The following is a 10,811-nucleotide window of genomic DNA, read 5'->3' on the forward strand; positions in this document are numbered from 1 at the left end:
TTTAGTGTGTAAAACAATTGACATAAGAAATTTGTCCGCTATCACAATCAAAACTGGTTAAATCAGTCATTTGCAGAATTGACATTAAAATCATTTCTGTGTTTCTGAAACTGGGCTTATTTTCTCAACTAGTTAGGATATTTTATATCAAATGCATTGCATTTAAAATAACATTTGTGTTAAACTGCTATTAAAAGTAGCTATAATAGGAGAATCAGATAGATGATCTTCATATCTTAGTGCCAAGCCTTATCATTAACAAGATGACCACATGTCATTATGTAAGTTTAGCCTTAGTTTCCTTATCTATAGACTGAGGGTGACAATACCTGTTCTAGAAGTTGTTGTGAAAATTATATAAGATAAGGTACATAAAGCATTAGGTAGTAACTATCATTTAAAAATTATATTTATTATCCTATATAATGAAAGCCTAATACAGTAGGTCCTCGGGTTAAGTCAGAGATCCGTTCCTATGGCGTGTTGTAACAATTTTCGCCATAAGTCGGAACCCACCTACATAAGCACCTACGGCACTCACGTGAAGTACAGTTATAATTTCCTTTAAAATTAAAATTTCTTTTCAAATAAAGAGAATAAGTATATTCTCTTTAAGTATATTCTATTTTATAGGAAGCCTAGTTAACCTATTAAAAGTATTATTTGTTATAAAACTGTATTTGTGTATACATCTTCAACAGAAAAAAACATAAACAGGATCTAACTATGTGCAGTCAGAATAAATACTTACATGATGTAATTGGTATAAATTGAGAGTCACCAATGATACCTGCTCAAAAATATTCTCTCCTTCCCCACATCCCCGCACTCCCAAACCCTACCCAATGTCTGAAACTTTCCATTTCTCTTTATTTCATTCAAAATGTTTTGCTTTAGCTAAACCACCAAGATACACATAGGGCATTTCACACTGGTGAGCTAGAACAAGATAATGATTTTCAAAAGACATAATTAAAGATGAGTTACATGACTTTGAAACTCTCTTCTATAAAGGTTGGAATGTGTGGTGACTGGGGAAGTTTTTCTGAAGAGAAATGGCCACTGCTAATCTGGGATCCCCACCCTTCTCCTACACCCTCGCCCACATAAGTCTGGAAGGAGAGACTTCAATGGGACCATTTAGACAGCACAATACGAGGACCTGGCAGCTGAGATTCAGTGAGTAAGTGTAAACTCTCTCCCGAGAGATCTCCTTGGTGAGGTGGCTGGCTAGTCTGCTGATGAACAGGCAGGAGAGGTGACTGAACTCCAATGTCTGAACATTTACTGAGGTCCAGATAGGGGCCTCCTGCAAAAGATAGCTGGTCTGGGGTCATCTTGCTTTTTTTCCAAGATCACTGCCTAGATCAGTAAATAAAGCTAAGCTGAGAGGAGTTCTATAAACTGCTAGGCTTTAAGAATAAGCAGTCGGCTGCAGAAGAAACAATTACACATATGTAGTGAACTGCTGGTGAGATAGAGAGCCCGCACAGGCACCTGGGTCAGGTTTTCCCACCGGCCCCTCCAGATTCGCTCGCCACCATTTTCGCCACACTCTGCCCCCACAGCCCAAATGTCCTAGAGATGCTCCCTGGTCCCTGCTGTCAGTGGGTCTGGCCAACAGGAGGCCCTGAGGGTGAGAGGGAGTAAGGCTGGGTGTTTACTGTCTAGCTATTCCTCTGAGGGGTGGCTTTAAGTTTACTATGTTCCTCTCCGGAAAACCCCAGCTCCTGACAGGCAGCCTTCATGCAGCTGCCCTTCCAGGGTCCAGGAGCCACTCCCCTCACTTGCTCCCTCAGGCCTGGGGATGTGTGGGCTCTGGGAAGTTGCCAGCCCAGGGTCTTGGTCTACCCTTGTTGGTTCTCCTGAACCTTGCCCACAACTATGTAAAAAAGCCCTTTAATATATATAGTCTTCTCAAATTACTAGCTTGGTGCACCATGTATTCTCTTGCTGGGACCCTACCCAATACAGCGAGTCTAGAGCCTGTTCGCCTTACCTCTCCTCCTTCCCCTTGCTCCACGCCAGAAAGGGGTAGAAAAAGAAATAAAGGCCAAAAACATCTCATTCCCAACTATTGATCTCCTTCCTGCAACAGGCCTACACTGTGGGAAACTGGAGTTCAATTTAAATGAAGATAGGAGTTTTGACAATTATATTTCTAATAACTGATTAGAAAAGAGGGAATGACACAAAAGACCTAAGATGACTGGAGAATTTCTGTGATTGCATGCCTTTTCATCCAGGATGAGGGAAAGAGTTTAGCCCACCGTAAAAAAGGGACAGTAGGAGCTAAAAGTATAATTGCTTTATTTTACCTTCTTTTTCAATATCCTATTTTTTTAAAAAAATATTTTTATTGATTTCAGAGAGGAAGGGAAAAGGAGAGACAGATAGAAACATCAGTGATGAGAATCACTGATTGGCTGCCTCCTGCAAGTCCCACACTGGGGATTGGGCCTGCAACCCAGGCATGTGCCCTGTCTGGGAATCGAACCAGTGATCTTATGGTTCATAGGTCCAAGCTCAACCACTGAGCTACAGTCCTTATTTACATATGTTGGCTATTTTGTTGTTGGGAGAGTAGGAAGAAGGAGATTCATTTGGGAAAATGTAGAATATTGACCAGTCACAGAGAGCACTCCAGAGGACAGTGGTTGAGTCAGTCAGGGGAAAATGAGGGCATCACAAGGGAGAAAACCTAAGGGCACTGAACCAGCTTCAGAGTGTTGTCTCAAACTCACCTAGAATGGCACAAATTTAAAATTCACAATGCAACTTTAAAGAAAACCCTCCACTATTTAAAGCAATCGTTGTAAGACTAATTCCAAATATATCTTTTTAAGTTTCTTTTTTCATTCAGAATACTGATGTGGGGTGGGGGATCTACTAAGTGGTTCAGAGGACAGGGTCTAAGTCCTAACATTTTCACTTACTGGATGTATGAACCGGGAAAATCACAATGAATCTATGGGGCTCAGTTCCCTCTTCTGTAAAATGGGGTACAGGAACAGACAGACCTCTTGGGGTCCCTTCCAGATCTGATCTCCATATACCAACTGGAGTTGGGAGTACTTATTGCCTTCTGGTTATATGTCCCTACATGAAGGACATTTTTTTATTTCACTTCCCAGAAAGAAACACTACAGGAGGAATATTTCCAGTTGTTGGTCCTGAGCAACTTACCTGGTGAGGGAAGTTAGACAAAAAGTGAGGCGGACTCATTCATAGCCCTGTCACTTGTGGGTTTTCCTCTATTTTTTTCTCTCTGTCCTGTTACTGCTTCATGGCAGAAGGCGAAGTCTCGGGGAAGCACTGAACAGTCTTCAATTTAAGGAGGAAGAAATAGGAAGCCAGTTTATGACCGAGCCCAGCTCCCTTGTCGACTTTTGTTGGTTTTAGTTTCTCTGGAAGTGAGGAGGGGCAAGTGACAGACCACAACACAAGCAAAAAAGTAGGTAGGCACTGGTGGCAAAAGTTATTCTCATCTTCAGCCCAATGAGCAAGATTTAAAATAAATGATCATCTGGTCTATGGTTAATAGATGCATGAGCTACCACATCCTTTCAAAAATGCAGATTTAGTGAGTCATTCTTCTACAGACAATCAATGCAGAGATTTCTACGGTCCTTCAGTAGCTCTAATTAATGCTATGAAACAGAGCCTAGAAAACACGCAGGTATCTGACAGGCAAACTAAGTACTCTATATTCAAAAGGGAAACGATAAAATATCCATTTGAAATGTGCCTCTGAATCTGAAGCAGTTCCTGCCACTATTTTACTGTCTCTTTAGGAGATTACACTCCACTCTCTCTCTCTCTCTCTCTCTCTCTCTCTTTTTTAAGAGAGAGAATAGAAGGGAGGGGGAGAGACAGAGAAACATGGATGAGAGAGATACATCGATTGGTTGCCTCCCACACGCACCCCGACCTGGGTCCAGGATCGAGCCTGTAACCAAGGTACATGCCCTTGACCTGAATCAAATCCAGGACCTTTCAGTTTATAGGCCGATGCTCTATCCACTGAGCCAAACTGGCTAGAGCTATACTCCACTCTACAACTTCAATTTGCAAGGGAGACTAGGTGGCACCTTTGCTTCATTATTATTTAGCACTGAAATAAACTCAGTAAACTTAGCTTAATGAAATGATACCATCTAGTTTGGCTTACATGGGTTCAGAGTCTCAAATGCTAAGTTTTTATTTAATGACCTCTGCCCTCTTTCCCAAGGGTCACCATTCCCTCTCACCGAGCCTGTGCAAACTGGCCTGTGCAGTAGGTGAGACAGGCATCCAGGGAGTAACAAACCCCGGCTCTCTGGACTGGGGTGATTTGGACGTGGTGCTGTATGTCAGTCCGAGACGGCAGGGAAGACTGATAAAGCAGCGCAAAGCTCGTGGTGAAGCGCAGCTGAGTTGCAGGAGATTGTTTTGATGATAATCGGCAGAACCAACCATAAATTCTGGATGCAGCATTAGAAATGGCCTGTAAACATCAAATAATGGGTGTGGGAATTGAAAACGAAACTATCTGTTGCCTGTAATATTTCTTGCAGCCTGGCTTAGAGAGTTAGTAACGTGAGAGATGGGCACGATGATCCTTTCCAATGCCTGCTGTTAGAAGGCTGAGGATACTAACTCCTCCTTCCATCAGCCTGAGGGAAACAGAGCTAAATGATCTTGCTAGAAAGCATGGGGCATGAGATACAGATTTAACCGTATGCAGTCAGAACTCTAGAAGTTAACAAAACATACGGAGAAGCACCAGGCTTGCGTTAGAAGAACCACACCAGCAAGCACAAAAGGAATGAGCTCAAATGATTTACATGAGTCGCTCATTCACACTCATCTAAATACTTAAAAAATGAAACTTGACTTTCTTGTACCTGATTATAGGGAGGTGTCAGTCAATTGTGTGCGAATCTACATCAAATAACTATTGAAAGATATGGAAGTTTGTGGACCCATGATAATTGCAGATAGCTACTGTTGAAGCTGGGCTGTGAATTAAAAGATTTTTAGCCCCTTTATTAAATAGGTAAGAATCATGTGTGATAAGCACATTTTTAATTAAGTGTGATAATTTATAAACAACAAGTGGGCTGCTTGTTACAAGTATATGAAAAAAACATTTTTCTTCTACCATTCTAGAAGTAAAACATCTTTTTTGTTCTATTAATATGTTTATTAAACATTTGTTCTTAGAGAAACTAAAGTCAAAATCAGTGACTTCCAAATTCATGAAAATTTACTATTCCCCCTGTTAAATCAATGTAAACATACAATCCATTTAAGAAAAACTTTACTTTTTATAACGAATTGTGGAGGAATAGAAGATACCAATTCCTGTGGGTTCCTGATACTGTAATTAAGTGGAGAATTTTTTAATGTTGATATAGGTTATATTTGCAGGAAGCAGTTACGTAATCAGTCCTCTGGTAGGGACAGGGTGCTGCATGTTAGCTCATAGACATGTGCCACTGGAGAGATGAAAGGAATAGATATACCTGTAACTCTTTATAAGATAAGCATTATGCCTCAATTAGGAAATTTCTCTACTCAAAAAATTGTTCCCTGTCCCCACCTCCTTGACCCTACAGGCCAGAAATACTCAGGTTAAAGAGAAAAAAAAGCTAACAGATGCCCTGCCTGGTGTGGCCCAGTTGGTTGGGCGTCATCTGGTATACCAAAAGGTTGCTGATTTGATTCCTGTTTAGGATGCATGCCTCCATTTCAGTCTCAATAACCAGTAAGGGGGCAGACTGGCGGCAGCCCATCAATGTTTCTCTCTCATACTGATGTCTCTTTCCCTCTCCCTTACTCACTCTCTAAAAGTCAATTTAAAAAAAAATAACTAAGACAATATTAATTCTGAATTAATATGTAAAACCATGGCCAAATTTTTAAGATTATGTGGAGGAGAAGCAAAGGCTAAAGAATAGCAATAACATAACAGCAATAATATCAAATGTTAATAGTTTACTTATAATGTACAAAGCACTAGATCTATAGACATTATTTTATTGAATTCTCTCACAGACCCTATTAAATAACTACTGTTTTGTCACAAGCAATACCTCTAATAAAGGGATAATATCAAAATATATGCAGAACACATACAACCAAACAACAGAGAAACAAACTATCCAATTAAAAAATAGGTAGAGGATCTGAACAGCTACTTTTCCCAAGACATACATATGGCCAACAGATACATGAAAATATGTTCTACTTCCCTAGCTATAAGGAAAATGAGAATCAAAACCACACTGAGATACCATCTCACACCTGTTAGAGTGGGTATTGTCAATAAGACAGGAAATAATAAGTGTTGGAGAGGATATAGAGAAAACATAACCCTTATACACTGCTGGTGGGAATGTAAATTGGTGCAGTTTCTATGAAAAAATAGTATAAAGCTTCCACAAAAAATTAAGAATAGAGCTACCACATGATGCAATAATCCCTTTTCTGGCTTATCTACCTGAAAAATGTGAAAATATTTATTCAAAAAGATATATGTAGCCCTATGTTCACTGCAGCATTATTCACAATGGCCAAGACATGAAACAACCTACGTGTTCTTTGATAAATGTTAGATAAAGAACAGGTGGTACATATATACAATGAACATTACTCAGCCATTTCTGACAACAAGGATGGATCTTGAGAGTATGATGCTAAGTGAAATAAGTCAGATGGAAAAGAGCAAGTGCCACATGACTTCACTCATGTGGGATATAAAACAAAAAGTAACAAATGAACAAGCAAAATAAATTCACAGATACCAACACACCACAGGGGAAGGGATGTGAGGAGGGGATGAAGAGGTTAAAGGGAGTCAAACATCCTATATAATAAAAGCCTAATATGCTAAGTGTCTGGTCAACCAGTTCAACCAATCAAAGCGTAATATGCTAATGATATGCTAAAGCCGCTCAACCGCTCACTATGACATGCACTGACCACCAGGGGGCAGACACTATGACTGGTAGGTTAGCTTGCTGCTGGGGTCCAGCTGGTAGGGACTGGGTGAGACAAGGTTGGACATGCCCTGGAGCCCTCCCACGGTCTCTCCCCAGGTGGCCAACCTCCTTTGGGGACTGGGCAAGAGGGCCCCGATTGGCCCCAATCACCGGCCAGGTGAAGGAACCCCACCCATGTACTATTTTGTGCACCGGGCCTCTAGTCTGATGATAAAAGACTAGACTTTGGGTAGTGAATGAACACAATGAAATATACAGATAATATAAAGTTGTACACCTACAACTTATAGAATGTTATTAAACAATGTTTTATGCCAAGAAATTTAATTTAAAATAAACTGTTAGAGTCACAAAAAGAAACAAAATGCTCTTTAAATTATTAGATTAGCAGATATTAAATAAAAAGAACCCATGTACAAAAAAATAAACAAACCAAAACACAATATCCCAGCCAAAAAAATGTAGGACAAGTGCAGTGTCAGACACAAAAAAAGGACTATCAGACAATAATAGAAGAGGCACAGTCTTATACAGAATGTAAGTTAATTTCTCTGCATTCTTGGTACAGAGGAACTTGAGTTTAATATCAATGAACCACTAGAGCCCTAGCCAGTTTGGCTCAGTGGATAGAGCATCGGTCCATGGACTGAAGGGCCCTGAGTACAATTCTGGTCAAGGGCATGTACTTCGGTTGCAGACTAGATCCCCGGCTCCAATGTACATCAGGCAACCAATGTGTCTCTCTCACATCGATGTTTCTCTCTCCCTCCCTTCCACTCTGTCTAAATAAATCAATGGAAAAATACCGTTGAGTGAGGATTAACAACAACATCAACAAGGAGCCCCTCTTTAAAACCCATCAATGTGTTCCCTTTGAAAGATTTTAACAGGACTCAAGCCCTTACATCCTTAAAGCTCCCAAAGGTCTTATATGTTAAGGCCATGATGTGGCCTCTGCCTTAACCATGCCTCCAGCTCCATCTCAGGCTCCCTTATAACTATTGGTGCTCCAACCTTTAAACCTTCCCTGATTCTTAAACATGCCATTCCCTCCCCCTTCAGGGGGTTCTGTTTATGTTGATATCTCAACTCAAAATTCTCTTCCTATTCCCCAGTCCCTATAGTCTCACCCTGGTTATTTCCTCCTCATTCCTATCATTTTATTTCCAATGATGACGCTTCTGCCAAGAAGCCTTCCCATAGTCACAGCACTCACAATGCTGATTGCAGCTAATAAGTATAAATTCCTTTCTGCGATTAACCGGTTAATGTAGATCTTCCCTAACAAATAGACTAGAAATTCTAGGAGGGTAAAGGACTAAATCACTTTTTGTTGTTGTTAGTTCTCACCCGAGGAGGATAATTTTCCATTGGTTTTTAGAGAGAATAGGAAAAAGGGGAAGAGACAGAGAGAAACATCAATGTGAGGGAGACACATTGATTAGTTGGGTGCCTCCTGCACTTGCCCTGACCAGGGCCAGGGATCCAGGCTGCAACTGAGGTATATGCCCTTGACCAGAATGAAACCTGGGACCCATTAATCTGAGGGCCAAGGCTCTATCCACTGAACCAAACCAGCTAGGGCAGGACAGAGTCAGTTTTGTTCACCACACTCTCCCCAACACTTAGTATATGCCTGACACTTACAAACTGCAATAATTACTATTGAATATGTTAATGGATTAATGACTCATAGTTATTAGGACACTGTATATTTATGAGAATATTGGGACTGAATGAACTTTATTACAATCAGGATTTTTTTATTTTTTTTGCCAGTGCAAGCAGTAATTCTTACTCAAGCAGTAAACCCTTACCCTATATGAATGGGCTACCTGTTACACTCATCCACTATCACCTGGTACATGTTTAACCTGGAAAAACTATGAAATATATAAGAATTCACTGGGAAGATGGCAAAACTTCTGTAGGACTATTTTGTAAAATAAATTTTAAACTGGTTATATTGTACTTAACAAATATAAATTATGATGACACATTTACCGATTAAATCTATTTTACCAGCTGCCTGTGTAGCTTTAGTTTACCAAATGCTAATTTTAAATGCCATATTTTTCTTTAAATAGGTACCTATGTACAAATAATTCATATGTAAAGGAATTATTTTGTCTGAAGGTGGGTAATTTACATTTGGTCTGCACTAAAAATGGTACTTGAAATCAACAATCATTTACAAGAATTATTATTGCCTTAGAGGCTATTAATATTCCTCACATTTCATTATTTTCCATTTGTGACCCAGCATCAATAATTCATATAAAGCATAACTTTAAGTTTTTAAGAAACACATGGCAGAGACTCGCGCAGCCCACAGCGCACAGCCCACAGCCCACGTGCTCAGTTCTCTCCCTCTGACTGGCGGCAGCAGTGCCTGCAGCATCAAGGACGCCTCCAGACAAGTGGTCAATTTCCAGCCGGCCCACCAGGCTACCTCTTGGTGTTGTTAAAGATACAAAAAGAATTATTAAACTATGTTTTTGAAATGAGCCACAGGTCATCAGATTTTCCTAAGATTCTTAAAATCACAGAGACTCTTGTGCAGGAATTAGCCCTTCTGGACAACCACCACAAGGAGATTTTTGTGCAAGGAGGTGGTCTGGCTCAGTTCAGTGTTGTCCCCTTAAACCTGATTGACTGAAAGCAGGCAGGTGTGTGGACTATGTGGTGACTGGAGCTTGGTCAGCTAAAGCAGTGGTTCTCAACCTTCTGGCCTTTTAAATACAGTTCCTCATGTTGTGACCCAACCATAAAATTATTTTCGTTGCTACTTCATAACTGTAATGTTGTTACAGAAGAGCAAAGAAATGCCAAGCACGCTTCCTAGAGAAAGGGAGGGACCCATTTAGTAACACTAGTGACTAGTGGACTCCGGGAAATAATTTCCAAATCAGAGTGAAGTAACATACAGAGGCTTCGCTTTTTATAATCTTCTGGGGTCTTTGTCTTGCAGATATGGTTCTGCCCCCTTGTGGGCTTACAGGAAGACCCCCAGGTGTTGGGGGCTCCCAGGTCATATCAGATGATCTGTCCTGGGGCCAGAGATAATGCCCTTCCCCCACCGCCCCACGGTAATGCATTGTTCAGTTTTTATGGCCTGACAGGCCTTGCAAGACCAGTTTCCTCCTCAATGTTGCTACTGTTATGAATCCTAATGTAAATATCTGATATGCAGGATGGTCTTAGGCGACCTCTGTGAAAGAGTCGTTTGACCTCCAAAGGGGTCGCGACCCACAGGTTGAGAACCGCTGAGCTAAAGCCTCAGAAGAAGCCAAGAAGTTTGGGACTGTGAATATCATCCACCCTAAACATGGGAGTTATACAAAAATTCTAGACCCAAGCACCTGGACCCTCAGCCCAGACCCCTCCTATGTGTATTACTGTGCCAATGAGCCTGTGTAAGGTGTGGAGTTGACTTTATCCCTGATGTCAAGGGAGCTGTGCTGGTTTGTGGCATGTCCTCAAACCTCCTACCCAACTCAACGTTTCCAAGGTTGGGGTGGTTTTTGATGGTGCGCATTTTTGATGGTTGGCTCTGTGGGGATCAGGGTGCTGGTTATCTGTGATGATCTGCTGGGGGTTTGCTCTTAGAGAGTCCCCTTGGTCCTGGAGTACAAAGTGCAGGCCAGAAACAATTCCGGGTACCACACACTTCCCTGCTTCGGCATCTACTCATGAACTTGGTCCTGGAGTGGATTAAGAACAATGATTGTCCAGCCCCCATCAAATCTCAAATGATTTATGATATCATTGATAATTCTCAAGAATTTATGTATGTCCAGTGGAGCCCCAGAAAAAGAGCAGGAT

General features: G+C 41.0%; 1 protein-coding gene and 1 pseudogene across 1 annotated transcript in view; one reads left to right on the forward strand and one right to left on the reverse strand.

Annotated features, from left to right (window-relative positions):
* CTNNA3 (catenin alpha 3) overlaps nucleotides 1-10,811 on the reverse strand; it is a gene marked incomplete at its 3' end in the record, with an annotated part of 1,162,049 nt that overhangs the window by 498,063 nt on the left and 653,175 nt on the right. The gene's annotated exons all lie outside the window — the stretch shown is intronic.
* The window catches only part of LOC102759010, a 2,465-nt pseudogene continuing 949 nt past the window's right edge, over nucleotides 9,296-10,811 (forward strand).

Source organism: Myotis davidii, unplaced genomic scaffold (genome assembly GCF_000327345.1).
Source record: "Myotis davidii unplaced genomic scaffold, ASM32734v1 scaffold134, whole genome shotgun sequence".
NCBI classification, from domain to species: Eukaryota; Metazoa; Chordata; class Mammalia; order Chiroptera; family Vespertilionidae; genus Myotis; species Myotis davidii.